At 43.1% G+C, this 14,666-nt stretch overlaps 1 long non-coding RNA gene across 1 annotated transcript; it reads right to left on the bottom strand.

Annotated features, from left to right (window-relative positions):
* Positions 1-1,805: 1,805 nt before the first annotated feature.
* Positions 1,806-14,659, bottom strand: LOC112542035 (uncharacterized). The gene is made up of 7 exons (XR_003085930.2): positions 14,474-14,659; positions 13,453-14,273; positions 11,820-12,769; positions 9,526-9,637; positions 7,102-7,288; positions 4,382-6,270; positions 1,806-3,711 (listed from the first exon to the last, which is right to left on the bottom strand). It is a non-coding gene; the product is annotated as an uncharacterized LOC112542035 (long non-coding RNA).
* Positions 14,660-14,666: the final 7 nt, after the last annotated feature.

Genomic DNA, 14,666 nt, shown 5'->3' with positions numbered 1-14,666 from the left:
GGAACATTTAGAGCCCAGAATATACAGCTTTTACTGTACAATTGCTTTGTCTGAAAAATGGAAATTTGTGGGCGGTCAGGCATTGCCATTTTCTGTTTCTTGCTATTTTCTGGAAGTGTTGTGCCTTTTAAATGGAGGTGCTAGGACGTGTCAGTTTGAAGCACCCAAAGCAACGACAGGTTGACACCACCTACAGAAACACATACACACACACACACACACACACACACACACACACACACAGAGCCCTGCAATGTTTCTGGATTGGGTTAATTGAGTATCATATAGAAGGGATGTTTTTTCTTGCCATCCCTTCTCCTGCCAAAAACACCATTAACAAAATCACATTGGATACAACTTCTTCCAACCGCAATCCCACCCCCACCCCCATTTTGATAATTGTTTTGCAAACCTAACACAGTATTATCAAGGGATCTCAGCTCTGTGTTTGCCTCTGAAAATTAATACACATTTGGCTGGAAATTTTAGTGGAAAAAAAAAAAAAGAAGAACCAGTTATCCCAATATGCTTGAACATGTTTGAGTTGCAGATATACAGGAAGAACAATCTGATCCTGATATGGTTTGCTTACTAACAACCTACTGCAGAAGACTGCAAAGCTCAAATTACTGTAAACTAGACATTAAAAAAAAAAAACACTTTCAGGAAGAGAGCAACGGAGGTTGCTTGGATTTGTTTATAATCCTTGATGTGCAGATAGGAATGGCAAGGTCATGGGTGTTAAGGACAGATGTTAAGAAAGGCAGATTGAAATGGGGTGCATCTTATCTCATAAGTCATGAGGGTAAGATCCATCTGTCTCCAGTCCCAATAAGATTTTGGGTCTCAACCATCAGTCCTAATGCTCCTACCCACCCACCCATCCCACCTCTACAAATAGTCAAATGACTAAGTTGTCCTGTAAAAAATGAAAGCAACACGAAAAGGACATTAGGGTGTTCCAGAAGGCCTCAAAGATTTGGCTGTTCTCCCAGGGCTTGGATCAGGGTGGCTGGAGCTCCTTCTGGGGTGTGCTTTGTCGATGCTTTCCATCTTGCTTGTGTATGTGCTATTTAATGTTTATTCTATTTTGCTATATTGTGAGCCACCCAGGGCCATTCCAGAGTCAGGCGACACCAAAAGCGAATAAATGAATTAAATCAAATTATAGGCTGTTATCTCTCTCTTCAGGATTCTTTCAGTGCAGGATTCTTAACTTTAGCTCTGTGTTTTTACTTTTACTTTCATGAGCCCTATAGTTCAAAACAAAGTATTTCATCAGTATTTTTTAATGTTTGTTTTTCATTTGTAAGGCGTTTGGAGTAAATTATTTCTTTAGAGAAAAAGTGGGAACGTTTGTGTCTATGTGCACCGACAGATAGCTAGTAGTAAGCAATTTAAGAAAATCTGGAAAACAGGGATCAGATGTTAGAGAACATTAAGTCATCAGTTGTAAGTTATTTAAAAGTTCTAGCTGTCCTTTTTTTTAATTTATAAGGGGGAACTTAAAAGCTAAGTCTTGAGTTGTATGACATACCAGCACCATCTAATGGATATCAAAAGAATGAGGCTGAAACTATGATTTGGCCAAGTAGCCCCCTCAAAATTAGAGGGGAAAAAATTCAGATCTGAATGAGAAATACTTTAAGATATTTGAAAAATTAGGAAAGAAATCACTGTCAGAAAACTGAAGAAAAAATGGATCATTTGAGGCAGTATATAATAAATAGTTAAAATTATAATTTATTTTTCTAAAAGATGCATTATATTAAACTAGAATTCAATTTTAGAACATCAAAGCATCTTAGGAATGTTCCTCTAATTTTTGTTTCACTTGTTTTTGGAAAGCCTATTTGTCAGCAGCCAGTATCAACTATTTTATGTTAATTTTATTGCCTACAGACATATTCAAAAAGTACAACAAATCACAAGTAATTTGAAAGGCTTTCAATCCAGAGGACCATGAATTCTTTCTGGATTTCATGTTTTTTTCTATGAATGACCTATGAGCTCCAATCCTAGCAGAGTGTATTTCCTGAATAAAATTGTGTATTGCAGTCTTTTTTTTCTACATTAACGAACACATGAAAAGGTTTTTAAAAACTTGCTAATCATTTTATGATTTTTAATTTTTTTTCCTCCTCTAATTCGTAAGGCTGGCTTTCTGTGCTTTACCTAATTCCAAAACTGAGAGTCTTCCTAATCAGAAGATTGAACAACATGGTATTGGGAGTGAGGAGTTAACACATCCCATGAAAATGTCAAGAAAATAGAAGTTGACATGCCTGGCAGGACTTCTTCTTGATGTTCATTAAATATTTATAGCTGTGCTTATATTGGGAAATCAATAACACAATATCTTGTTTAGCATATTTATAGCATCAGCTCTCCAAACGCAAGCGATTAGTATATTTTTACAAACCAAGGAATGCTATATGTTAACACTTATTGAACAACATAATTAAAATTCTTATAATTCCCATTACACTTCCATCTATTCAGCGTCTTGCCAAATTAGGAAAACAAATCAGTTACCATGGAAACTAATTTACTCTGTGATTATTTCGTTTCTAAACATAGCAAAAGTATTGCAAATTTGCCTGTCCCCCCCCCCCCCCAATATTCCATCTTGAAATCCTCAATACTTGTTTGCTATTGAAGCTTTTGGGTCAACGGAATGAGGACAGCTAAAACGCAGCTGCTTTTGTTTTCTGAAAGCAGTTAGACATGTGGCTCCATGATCTAACGGTGATCAGCGGAGGTACTCAGCCCTCTGGTTGCATCCAAACCGCTTACGGATACAGTTTCCAGATTATTGAGCAAGAGAGCTAAGAATAATTACCTGCAAGGAACATAAACATACAGAACCCGACTTCAAAGCAGCCTGCTGTACTCTGTAGTTTTACGTTGATAATTTTAACTTTACCTTCTTTTATTCTGTCAAGATGATTTTTTATTTTTATTTCTATTTTAGAGTAATTGTTACGTTATTAGTTCTATGCTGGTCTGTGACCGAAATAAAATTGATCGATTGGTTGATTGATTTACTAAAGTATACAAGTAACAAAAGGGGGAGATGTTTATGGAGTAATTCTATGATTTCACTCTATTAATGTGGACCCGATTTGCATCTCTTAACATCTGGTATCTAAAAATCCAAAGCAAGGCCTGAATAACTTTTTCAAAGGCTGTGGCAGACTAGACCCTAAATGTACAATGGCCTTCTGAATTGTGAATGGATAGGTCTGAAAATGAACTCATGTTCATTCCCCCCACCCCCCGCCATGGCTTTCAGTTTCACCTCTTACTCTTATAACAAATCATATGGTATTTTTCAGGCTACACATCTGGCACAGCTCTCCAAATTTTGAACTCCTGATGAAGGACTTGGCTTATTCTGCCAAAAGCTCAGAGACTCCTTGGCGAATTAGTTACTCTACTGCAGACTGAAACAGGCGATTCACACATTGTAGTTCCTAGCAATCAAAGCCCCTGTCTCTACTTCTACCCCTATATCTGTCCCAGAGATTAAATTTTAAACTTTTTCCTCCCACTCTTCTGAGTCAATAGGTACTTTGCCAGTCTCTTCAAGCTGAGATACGTTGACATAACAGTTCTCTTAAGCGTGGAAAACATTGGCTCCTGTCTTAGTAGCTTATTCCTAGTCCAACCAAACTGAGTTTGTTCCAACCATGAAGGCAAAAAGGGCATCTGAAATCATAAGAGGAGGAAGGAGGAGAGAGCATACAAATTTAAGACCAGTTTTCAAAATGTATTTGGTGAGAAACCTGCACCCTTATAAACCATGCTCTAACATAGTACAGTGGTACCTTGGGTTACGAACGCCTCTGTTAACGAACTTTTCGGGTTACGACCAGCTCCAGCCGCAAAAATTTGCCTCGGTTTGCAAACTCTGCCTCGGGGTACGAACAGGATACGTGGCCATTTCCCCTCCCGTGACACAGTCCGCGGCCATTTTTCCGCCCCTGACACGTCTGCGGCCATTTTCCACCCCTGACACGTGGTCCGCAGCCATTTTTCCGCCCCTGACACGTGGTCTGCGGCCATTTTCTGCCCAACACGTGGTCCACGGCCATTTTCCCGCCCCTGACACGTGATCCGTGGCCATTTTTCCGCCCCTGACACATGGTCCCCGGCCATTTTTCTGCCCCTGTGGTCGTAGGGAGGGGGACTCTCCCTCCAAGCAATAGCTGCCTCCCTGTCCTCCACGCCAGAACGGATTAACAGTAATTACATTGAACCTTATGGGGAAATTTCCTTCGGGTTGTGACCAATTCGGGGTGCAACCAGAGTCACGGAACGAATTAAGTTCGTAAACCGAGGTTCCACTGTACCAAAGTTTGCCATAAATTCCACCTACGTTGGCGTCCCTCCAGTTCCATTATGCTTCACAATCCTCAGGAAGCAGAGTTGATAGAAGTGCAAGGATATTGCCCTAATACATAAAATAAATAAGGTAAACAGATACTGTGGTCTCAAAGTCATTTTAAAATACAATTTTACAGCTTGGTTAACCAATTACAGTGGTACCTCTACTTACGAACGCCCCTACTTACAAAATTTTCGAGATACGACCAGCTCCGGCCCCAAAAATTTACTTCGATGTGCGAACTCCGCCTTGAGGTACAGCCATTTTTCCGCCCTGACACGTGGTCTGCGGCCATTTTTCCGTCCTGACACGTGGTCTGCGGCCATTTTCCCGCCCCTGACATGTGGTCTGTGGGCGTTTTTCCGCCCTGCCGTGCAGCGCGTGGATGTTTTGCCGCCCCGGCATGCGGCACGGGGGCACTTTTCCGCCCAACGCACGGCACGTGGGTGTTTTGCTGCCCCGCCGTGCAGCATGCAGGTGCTTTTCCGCCCCTGATGTGTGGCGCGCGGGTGTTTTGCCACCCCGCCGCGTGGTGCGCGGGCGCTTTTCCGCCCTTGACGCGTGGTCCCTGGATGCCAGAACGGATTAACAGTAACTACATTGAACTTTATGGGAAAATTTGCTTCGGGGTGCGACCAAATTCGGAGGGCAGAACGGATTAACCGTATTTACATTGAACCTTATGGGAAAATTTACCTCGACTTGCGACCAACTCGACTTGCGATCAGAGTCACGGAACGGATTAAGTTCGTAAGTAGAGGTACCACTGTACTTCCCATTTTTCTAAAGTAATAATTGAAACGAAACATAGATAAGTGTTTTGGTCAGCAACAAACATCTTTGTATAGGATTACAATTACTTGTCCTGGTGGGGGTGTCTAAAACAAATGCTGCCCAATTCTGCTAAAATGCATAAATGCTAATAAATGAATAACATTTGTTAAGAAATGTCAGTTAATACATGAATATACAACTGCGGATTAAAGCTAACCTCATCCCAAAAGAGCCAAAATGCACCCAACAAGACATCTTCCAATCTACTAGATTTCTGCAATTTGTAGATGTGGAAGTTACTTTAATCAAGCAATTATTAATGGTCTGTAATACTACTGGGGCATGAATTGTATTATAGAAGTTGTGATATTACAGCATCTGTAATCACCCAGCACAATGTGGTATGCTGGGGGAAAGCAGTAATTTTGACATACTTTGGGGTGTGAATTCTCCACTCTGTGAAGCTCTTGCCTGCCAGCCCTTTAAGGTAGACCAGATTTGAACACCAAAGCCATGAATACTAAAACTACTTTCAGTAACTGGATCTTGTAGGTCTGAATGTGCCTCCCACACTCCCTGCCTTCATCCTAAGGAGAACTTGGGAGAGTCCAGTATGAGCCACTTTCTCAGCTTCCATTCCTCCATTGGGCTCAGATTTCTCTTCTCTGACCATTGCCTTGGCTGCAGCTCTTCCTCCTGTTCCTCAAGGTTATTCTTGCATCCCATTATATCAACACCGAGACTATTCTGGAAGTTGTTTTGAAGCAGACTGACTCCATGCTGCATGGAGCTTTTATGGGTTTGTGAGAGCGTGGTTTGGGCCAGCAAGGTTTTTTGGATTCCACCAGTGATGGCTCCCTTGTGCTTGCCGAAGAACACTGAGAGGCCATCTTCAGGAATGGCATTTGAGTGGGTTCCTGGAAGGCCATACCCTGGGTGAGGGTTCCTGTTATTGCTTGTGACGTCCCATCAGTCATGGATAGATGAGTAGAATGGGTTGAAGTGGTGCTAGCTCAAAAGTCATCTGGCTGATTATGTTTGGGTGCTAGATGGCGGAGAACTTCCCTGGTCAGGTTGGTGTCACAGGGCAAGATGGGGGAGGTGATCTGAGGAAATGAGAACATGGTCATGACAGGCAATTGGAGGTGGACAGCAGACCTTGTTTGGGGAAGGAGGGCTTGATATCTCCAACCAATCCCCCCTTCCAGCTCTCAGTCCTTTCCCAAGAACCAGGGTACCAGCACGCCCCTGCCCCTCTCAGTCAACCGCTACAGGGACAAAGCCACATACGGTACCACATGATGGATGGTGTGGCCAAGGTAAGTATGTGGCTAAAATCAGGACAGAATACAATTAATATTTATTATATTTATAGCTTGCATTTATTCAGGAACTCAATGCAGTGTATATGGTGGTCCCCCTTCCTATTTTTCCCATAATAACAAACCTGGATTATTAAATACATGGCGAGGTCCTCGGGTTAAAAATTAAATTAAATCATTAAAAATCACAGTTTGGAGCAATGCAGCTCTGCACTAGCTATAATGCCACTTGCTTGACTGTGGCTTAGTGCAAATTTAGCCGTTCTGCTTCTTAAATCATGGTTAATGGCACAGCATGATTTGTAAACCCCATAATGGCTTTTCCAACAAGCCTTTATTTGAAACAAACCAGAGCGTGACCACTCTGTCTACTCGAAGGTGAGACAATTTTGTACAGATTGATACTGAAGTAAAGCAGAATGTTTTGTTTTTAAAGAGCTGTTCTGACTTTTGGGAGCCTGTAGCTCCCTCTGGTGTACGTCTCTTTCAATATGACTTTTCAAAGTCTTTAAAAATCTACAAAATAGAACCATGTATTATAATCATGGTTTAATCATGTATTATAGATTGCAAATTTCCTGGAAATAGAATGCACTTTTCTAATTATAACTTTACCTGTATCTTTCTTTTTTCCCAAGTTCAAAATGGTTTGATTCTTCATTAAAGGAATGTTTTCCACTGATCTATTGTGCTGGTTTCTATGAATGTAATTCATCTTCAAACACATCTATGTAACTTATTTGAAATGTATCATGAGTAACTCTTGGCAAATAAATTGCTTGATAACAGCGATGTGGATTTTCTGGGGAAAAAATGGAAGCAGAAAGGTTTCTTATGCAAAGGAATATCATTTCAGTTATCCTATTCAACTCAATATCCATAGCTTGCACAAGCTATTTACGTGGGGAAAAAAATCTAGCCCAATTTACAAGATCTTAACAGTTCCTTCAGAGAAGCTTTGATGTTTGGAGAAAATTTATTTCCACAGGAATGTTGAAAATAGGCAATGAAATCATGTCTAACTGCTGTGTAATTTTAGTATCTCAATTTTTAGAACCACCACCTGAAAAACATGACACAACTCTGAAACTGCCAAACCTGTCTGAACTGGAAAATTTTGAACTTGGAAAATGTTCTATGTTGGAAACAGACCCCTCCCCCCCCAATTCTGGCCCAGTTAATACATCAGATTAATTTGTTTAATTATTAACAATTAAATTAAATTAATGTATTCATTATTTCCCATAAAGAGAAATACCTTGGAATTTCTCGTAAGAATTTAAACTATTCAATGAGCAGAAACTTTCTCTGCTGTTTACATACATCACATTGCCTAAGTCATTTTTAGGAAATTACAAAGTTTTAAAATAGTAAAACGTAAAGAATCTCCATTTTGTTGAGTCTCCCTCCACTAGACCGGAGCACACATTAAAAGTACCTCTAACGACTCAATATATGAACTTTGCTTTATATTCAATGATAATTATAAAATATATTGCTTCAAGTGAATCAAGCAAACTCTTCAATTACACCATCTTAAACAGTTACTCCAATAAAACTAGCAGTATATAAACCCCCAATTGGGAGAGCATAATTTGTGGCAGAGTGCATAGGCGTACAGTGTATCGTGCACTACTCTTAGGAGGTGCACCCATAAAACATACAAGGATAGGCAGCTTTCCCACTTGCACCCAATCACAACGGAAGCAACAGCCTTCACAATGTCTTCTTCTGCCTTGTTTTCATGACTTTGCCTTCATCTTCCCCTGTTCTGTTGTGGTTTCCTTGAAGAGCTGCCACTGCTGAATTGATCTTCATTGCAACGTTAGAAAAGAGGTAACAACTACTCAAGCTGTCATTGTTCAGGGCGTATTAGTCAAGTATATCTTAAAATGTTTAATAGGAACGTATGAACTAGTGGTCAGGAGTTGTATGCTCTTTGTGAAGAGTTAATATGGTTAATACGGTTGGCCTTCGGCTATAATAAAGATGAACTTGGAAACTTGGTTGTCTGTTGGATTTCCACAAGTGGTGGTAGAGCATTTCAGCTGGTAGCCCTAGCTTTGCCCATTTTGCACAAGGCTGCAGTAGTGCAATAGAGAAAAGGTGTGGCAGCAGCATAACAGGACCAACTGTTGGACACAACAGAGAGGAGCCCAGCAGCTGGCATTTGTTGGCTACAAGAAAAGGAAAGGAAAAGTGGAGAAATGCTAAATAAAAGTGGTACCCTCTAAACACTGGTTGTGGTGACTCAGCGCCCTTGTTTGCTTTGTTCACCCTTCTCACAATGAGGCATCACTCTCCAGCGTAACCTTTTCAAACTGGCATCCTCCAGATGTTTGGAACCCCAGCACCTCTGGGGGATCCCAGCAGAGGAAGCCTTCTTTAGTGCTAGCCAATCTATTCTCTTCCATTAAATGTTATCAACCAGGAAGGATTATGCAATTTTCTGAAAGATGTCCTTACCTGAGTATGTTGTCAAAGCTTTGAGATGGAAGAACTAGAAGGAACCAGGGAATTGAAACCAACTAGCTGTCTACCGACATCTCCTCATTGCACTATATCAAATATACCAAGCAATTCTAATTAGATACAAGTGATTTTATCAACAAAATGTTTCCAGTGGCAGTGATTCAGATAACCCCAATGATGGTAGAAGTTACTTCTCCTTTGCACCTATCACTGCCACAAACTACTCCAAAATGGGCTTTGTTCTACATCTGGTCTTGTAACAATTTTTGTATGTACTGTATGTATGCATGAAAGTATGTGGGTGTGTATTTATTTATTTATATGGCCACCCACCTCACAAATGTGGCTCTGGGCGAACGTACGATAAAGCCAACAATTAAAACATGCTTCAAAAACCATTCAAAAACCATTAAACAGAAACAAGATTACAAGAGGGAATGCATCAGAGTCTCACACATGATACAACCAGCGTGTGGGCTCCCTGTTACCAGGGATCCTCAAGCGTGTTGAAAAGAACATGCTTTGAGGGATTTCTTGGAAGGTCACTAGGGTTGGGGCTAACCTCACCTCAGGGTGGATGATGTTGCAAAGAGTGGGTGCCATGGCAGAAAAGGCTCATCCCGTAGGTTAATGGAACTCCTTCACAGACGTGACCTGCAACGTGCCTCTCCTGCCAGACCTGATGGAACAAATAGAAGTAATTGGGGAGAGGCGGTCCCTCAGATAATACTTTATCCAGCAATAGGAATTAGAGACTCATATGTATTTATGAGAACCAGCAAGACGAGCGTGTGGCTGTAGGATTCCCCAAATAAACTCAGTCTGTCATGAAAAAGGAAGAGCAGCAATGTTCTGGTCACAATATTTAGCCACTTTTCACAAAAACTAAAGAAATATATGAATGTACAGCATCAGTCTTTAGTAAACCTTTATCTGTAATCACACAAATTTTTTATCTTTAATTTGGCAATGCACACGTTTCTTGAGTCATGACTTTGCTTATTTCCTTGTTCCCAACTACAAATTCAAGCGACTTGAGCCATCAGAGCCCCAATTTGTCACTTGAGTATTCCTTCTTCCATTTCCTAATATTTTTTGCAGAAGGGCATATTAAACTCAGAAGCTGGATTAAATTCCATTGGGCGCAAGAGCTGGTTTATACATCATGCTAAACCATAATGAGACTGGTTTGGTTCTTTGGTTCATCATGGTTATAAGCAATAGTTTATAGTTGAAAAAGATGAAAAAGAACTGAAAAAGATGAAAAAGCTGAGCAAGTCCATTCATTTCCAAATTAATCCTGGCAAGCACATGCATGTACATTCAACACTTGATGAATTAATGTGCAATCTATCCTCCACTGTCAATCCTTATTTGTTTATTTATTAAATTTCTATAGCTGCCCATCTCGGACAAGTGACTCTGGGTGGCGATTTTATTACTGGTTTAATTACTTATTTAATTTACTTATTTATTTATTTAATTGCTGGTGATAAGTGTGCAATCTATGAATGAACGCACAGGATGTTCAAAAGCTAAGGCGTGTGAGCTTCTCTTGACAAGACAAGGCATGCATGCTTATTTCACCAGAGTTCATCTTAGACCCAGGTCCCTCCATTTTTCTCTTCTTTACTATGTTGCTGATTTCAAAGTGTTTGAAAGTACAGACATTTATATATTATGGTAGAATAGGTTTAAGTGTCCTAATTTGGATTTTGGAATTTTTTTTTAGGGTGTTAACTTGGGTGGGGGTCTGACACACCAAGATATCTAGAAAGCCATCTCAACATGGCCTTAATATGCAGTAATTAAGCCAGAGGATAAATAACCAACAGGCATGCAGGAAAATTGAAATATGATTTTTTCCCTTCCTTTTCTATACACTGATTCTGACAGTCTCCATTGAATTTTGATTAATATAGTAAACAGAATTGCAAGACACAATATTTTTAAAACAACCTAAGAGATGTATTATAAACAAACTAAACATCTAATTTAAATACTTACTTTTGAGTTTTAATAAGATACCTAAGTAGGGAAAACAACAATGTACTCTTGAAATACAATTAAGGTTCTTATTTAAAAATTCTAAATAGCTAAATACCTATGCAAATTTCTGTCAGTACATTGAGATTTACCTTGGCAAGTTGCCTTAAAAGGTAAGGCCTCTGTCAGTCATACATATTCACTATAAGCAAGTATTTGTATGCATAGAGAAAATACTAAGGATCGAGTGTGGCCAGAATTCCGTGTTATGGCTTGAAAAGAATACATAGTAATTCAGAATATCTGGATCTCACTTCTGTTGTGAGGTTCAGCTAGAAGTTTTGCCTAAAAGGTTTACATATTTGCATTATGAATTTAATTCCATCAGAGCACCTTTCTTTACTAAGAAAGAACCAAACATCTCCTCCGCTTCAGTTGTCCCATCTCTCAGGAACTTCCCCTTCCATCCAACTCCAAATGAGAATAACGTAGTCTAACCTGGGGAGTCCAGTTATGGGCTCTCACAAAATGGTTACTCTGAGGGATCTCATCGGCTACCAAGCCCTGGTGTATCACTATGCTGGTGTATCGCAATGCTGTCAGACATCCTTGCCTTCTGCTGGTCAGCAGGAAGAGGCACACTTTGAAGAAAGCACATTTTCTAACAAAGGTCCATTGGGAGCCCAGAAGCATTCTTTGAAAACAAAGACGCTGCTGGGTGCTAAGACTTGCTTGACATCACGCCAGCTTCTTGGGACTTCTTGCAATAAAAGCATTCTTCTAACCAGGAAAAACCAGGAGTCTGTCAGGAAGCACGGAGGCGGGATTACCCTGGCCACCAAAGATGAAAGTATTCTAGAAAATATCACACCCACCTTTTTTCGTGTTACCGCAAGGTCCTACGTGTTTCCTCAGAAATCAATCTCTGTGGGGCTTCAGTGGGGCTTTACCATACCGTATGCTTAAGAAAGCAGAGCGACACCACATTCTAATCTGTATACATCTGGGATGAAATGCCCTCCTAAAGAAGCCATGCTCTGAGGTCTGCTCCAGCCATGCCTTGGAATGAGCATAAGAGCGCACTGGGAAGGAATCCATCAGCGGAAGGAAGAACAAAGCAAAGAGAAGCAGCTGTCAATTAACAGATGGCAGGCAGAGTGTGGCTGGGAAAGACACACGGAGAAGCAGCTTTCTGCACCTTTGGGAAACAACACCTGGTGTTTAGGCTGGAAGATCAGAAGGAAAATATCTGGAGTATTACCGGGAAATATCGGGGGAAATTAAGTTCAGGTAAAGCACTCCATAATTGGTTTGAGAGAGAATTGGCTTAAAGTTATCTTATCAGGTCTTTGTTCCAGCCCTAGATCTGCAGAGTGAGCCAGTTTGGTCCAGTGGTTAAGGCGCCAGGCTAGAAACCGTGAGCATTACTCCCACCTAAGTCACAAAGCCAGCTGGGTGACCTTGGGCAGGTCCCTCTCTCTCGGCCCCGGGAAGGAGGAGGCAGGGCAAAGCACTTCTGAAATCTTGCCAAGAAAACCGCAGGGACTTGTCCAGGCAGTCGCCAGGAGTCAACACTTGTAGGAACACACACACACACACACACCCCCAAAAGATCTGCGTCAGAGAACATAAGAATACATTGAAACTGTTGCAGCCACAAGAACCTGGCTGAAGAACGGCCAGAGTTGAAATTAATATTAAGACGACGACTATAAAAACAATGTACCCAAATACCAGGTAAAAGATAGGCGGGCAAAAGTTAGCCAAAGAGAAAAGGATACAAGTTAAAAGGCTTAGAGGCAGTCAGCCAACACAACAATCCTAGCTGTAAGATAGAGAATAAAAAGTTGCCATTATTAACCCCAAACTATAGAAATTGTAGCTCTAAACTCCTGATGCATCCTCTAACCCAGTGTTTCTCAACGTTGGCAACTTTAAGATGCGTGGACTTCAATTCCCAGAATTCCCCAGCCAGCAGCTGGCTGGGGAATTCTGGGAGTTGAAGTCCACGCATCTTAAAGTTGCCAACGTTGAGAAACACTGCTCTGGAGCAACATTAACGGGGGGTGCTTAAATAGGGACGCGGCAAGGCAGGGCTTTCCCTTTCCTCCTCGCCCTGAAGGGCCGCCCGCTCGCTCGCTCGCCTGCCCGCGATGCCGCTGCGGGCGCCACCAGCCTCCGAGCGTCTGGGCAGAAGTGCGCAACTCCGGCGGGAGCCGAAGCCGAAGCGGACCTTCGGAGCTGGGCTGCTGCTCCGGCGCCTGGGGCGCTGGGTGCCGGGCTGCGGCTAGGCGCGAAAGGAGGGACCAGGCCGGGCAGGCGCGGCGCTCAGCCGGGGCGCCCCGAAGGCGCCACCAGGCCGGCGGGCGAGGGCAGAGATGGCCCCGCGCCCAGCCCTGCAGCGGTAAAGGCGGCTCTGCTCCGGGGGGATTTTGAAGCCGGCAGAAACGCCTCTCCCGCCTTCCAGCCGGGCTGCAAAAATTCCCAAATTCGGCCCCTCTTGCAAACCTTGGCTGGAAGCGCAGATGTGCAAATGTGTCATCATTTGAAACACGGGATAGCGGGACGCACCGACCCGTCCCACGTCCCGGGACAGAGTGAAACAGGCAGGTTTCGTTTTCGACGGCTCATGAATTCCCAGCTTCCAGAACAGAAAGCGCTGTAACTTTAAAGCTTAAAGAATAAAGGCCCTAAGACTATTTCTTACGCGAATAAGACGCGCACGTGTTTTTTATTCTGTTGCAGAATTTTATACATACATACATACATACATATATATATATAATGTTGCAGAATTCTGTTGCAGAATTGCATGCGATGCCTGCCACCCTGTCCGCGTCAAGGCAGCTACGATTACAGACAGCGGAAGATAGGACAGAACAGTAAAATCGGCGCAACCCGAGCCAGCGTTGCTGCCCAGGCGACACCGTTAACCCCTATTTGTGTTCTTCGAGACACGCGATGGATCCCCGGTCTGCCTCTCTCCACGTCCCGGGGCTGACCTCCGTCAACCTCGTGGAGAACGAAGCTTTCGCCCCAAGGAGACTCCGCTGCCGGCTGCGTCCTTGCCGCTTGGCTTGCGCGTCTTGCGTTTACAGCGATCCAGGCTTAGCGCGCAGGCACGCTCCCTTCCGCCGCGCCTGATAAACTCGGGCTTCCGGCAGGGCGCGCATTTGCACCACCCGCTTAACGACGCCCTCTGAAGACCTGCTGGGTGCGCACGCTCCACGTGCTGACTTCGGTTAGGGTTAACCTTGGTTAGTTTCCTCGAGGCTTCGCGCGTTGTGCGAATCCGGAAAAAGGAGGGACGGCCACCGAGCAAGTTAAGGCTGTCGTGTGAACCCAGAAAAAAAATAGGGAGAAACTCAAGATGCACGTTAAGCCTGCTGTGGGAGCCCAGGTTAGGAAAAGAAAGGCGAGGAATGAGACCCCGCCGGCTCTCTCCCCCCCCCCTTTCCGCAGGCGAAGCAAGTTGAAAGAGCCGCCTTGCAGTCTGTTCCTAAGCCCCGCCCGCCCTCCAACGATCCACCTCGGATTGGCCGACAGGAGACCCCCCGTGCAGTGGTTTGGTCTTGGCGAGCCGCGTCGGTGGAGCCGCGCCCCGAGGCTTAAACCCGGCCTTCCCTCTCTTCCAATCAAGCCGGCGTTTGCAAAGTCTCCCCAGTCGTCCCTCTTCCAACGAGCCCTCCGATTGGCTGCCTGCCCCCAAACGGAGCCAACCA

The sequence above is a fragment of the Python bivittatus genome, unplaced genomic scaffold (assembly GCF_059951505.1).
Source record: "Python bivittatus isolate LINGU-HERP-01145 unplaced genomic scaffold, Pbiv_v1 ctg000210_np1212, whole genome shotgun sequence".
NCBI classification, from domain to species: domain Eukaryota; kingdom Metazoa; phylum Chordata; class Lepidosauria; order Squamata; family Pythonidae; genus Python; species Python bivittatus.
This window is presented reverse-complemented; position numbering and strand designations above follow the sequence as displayed.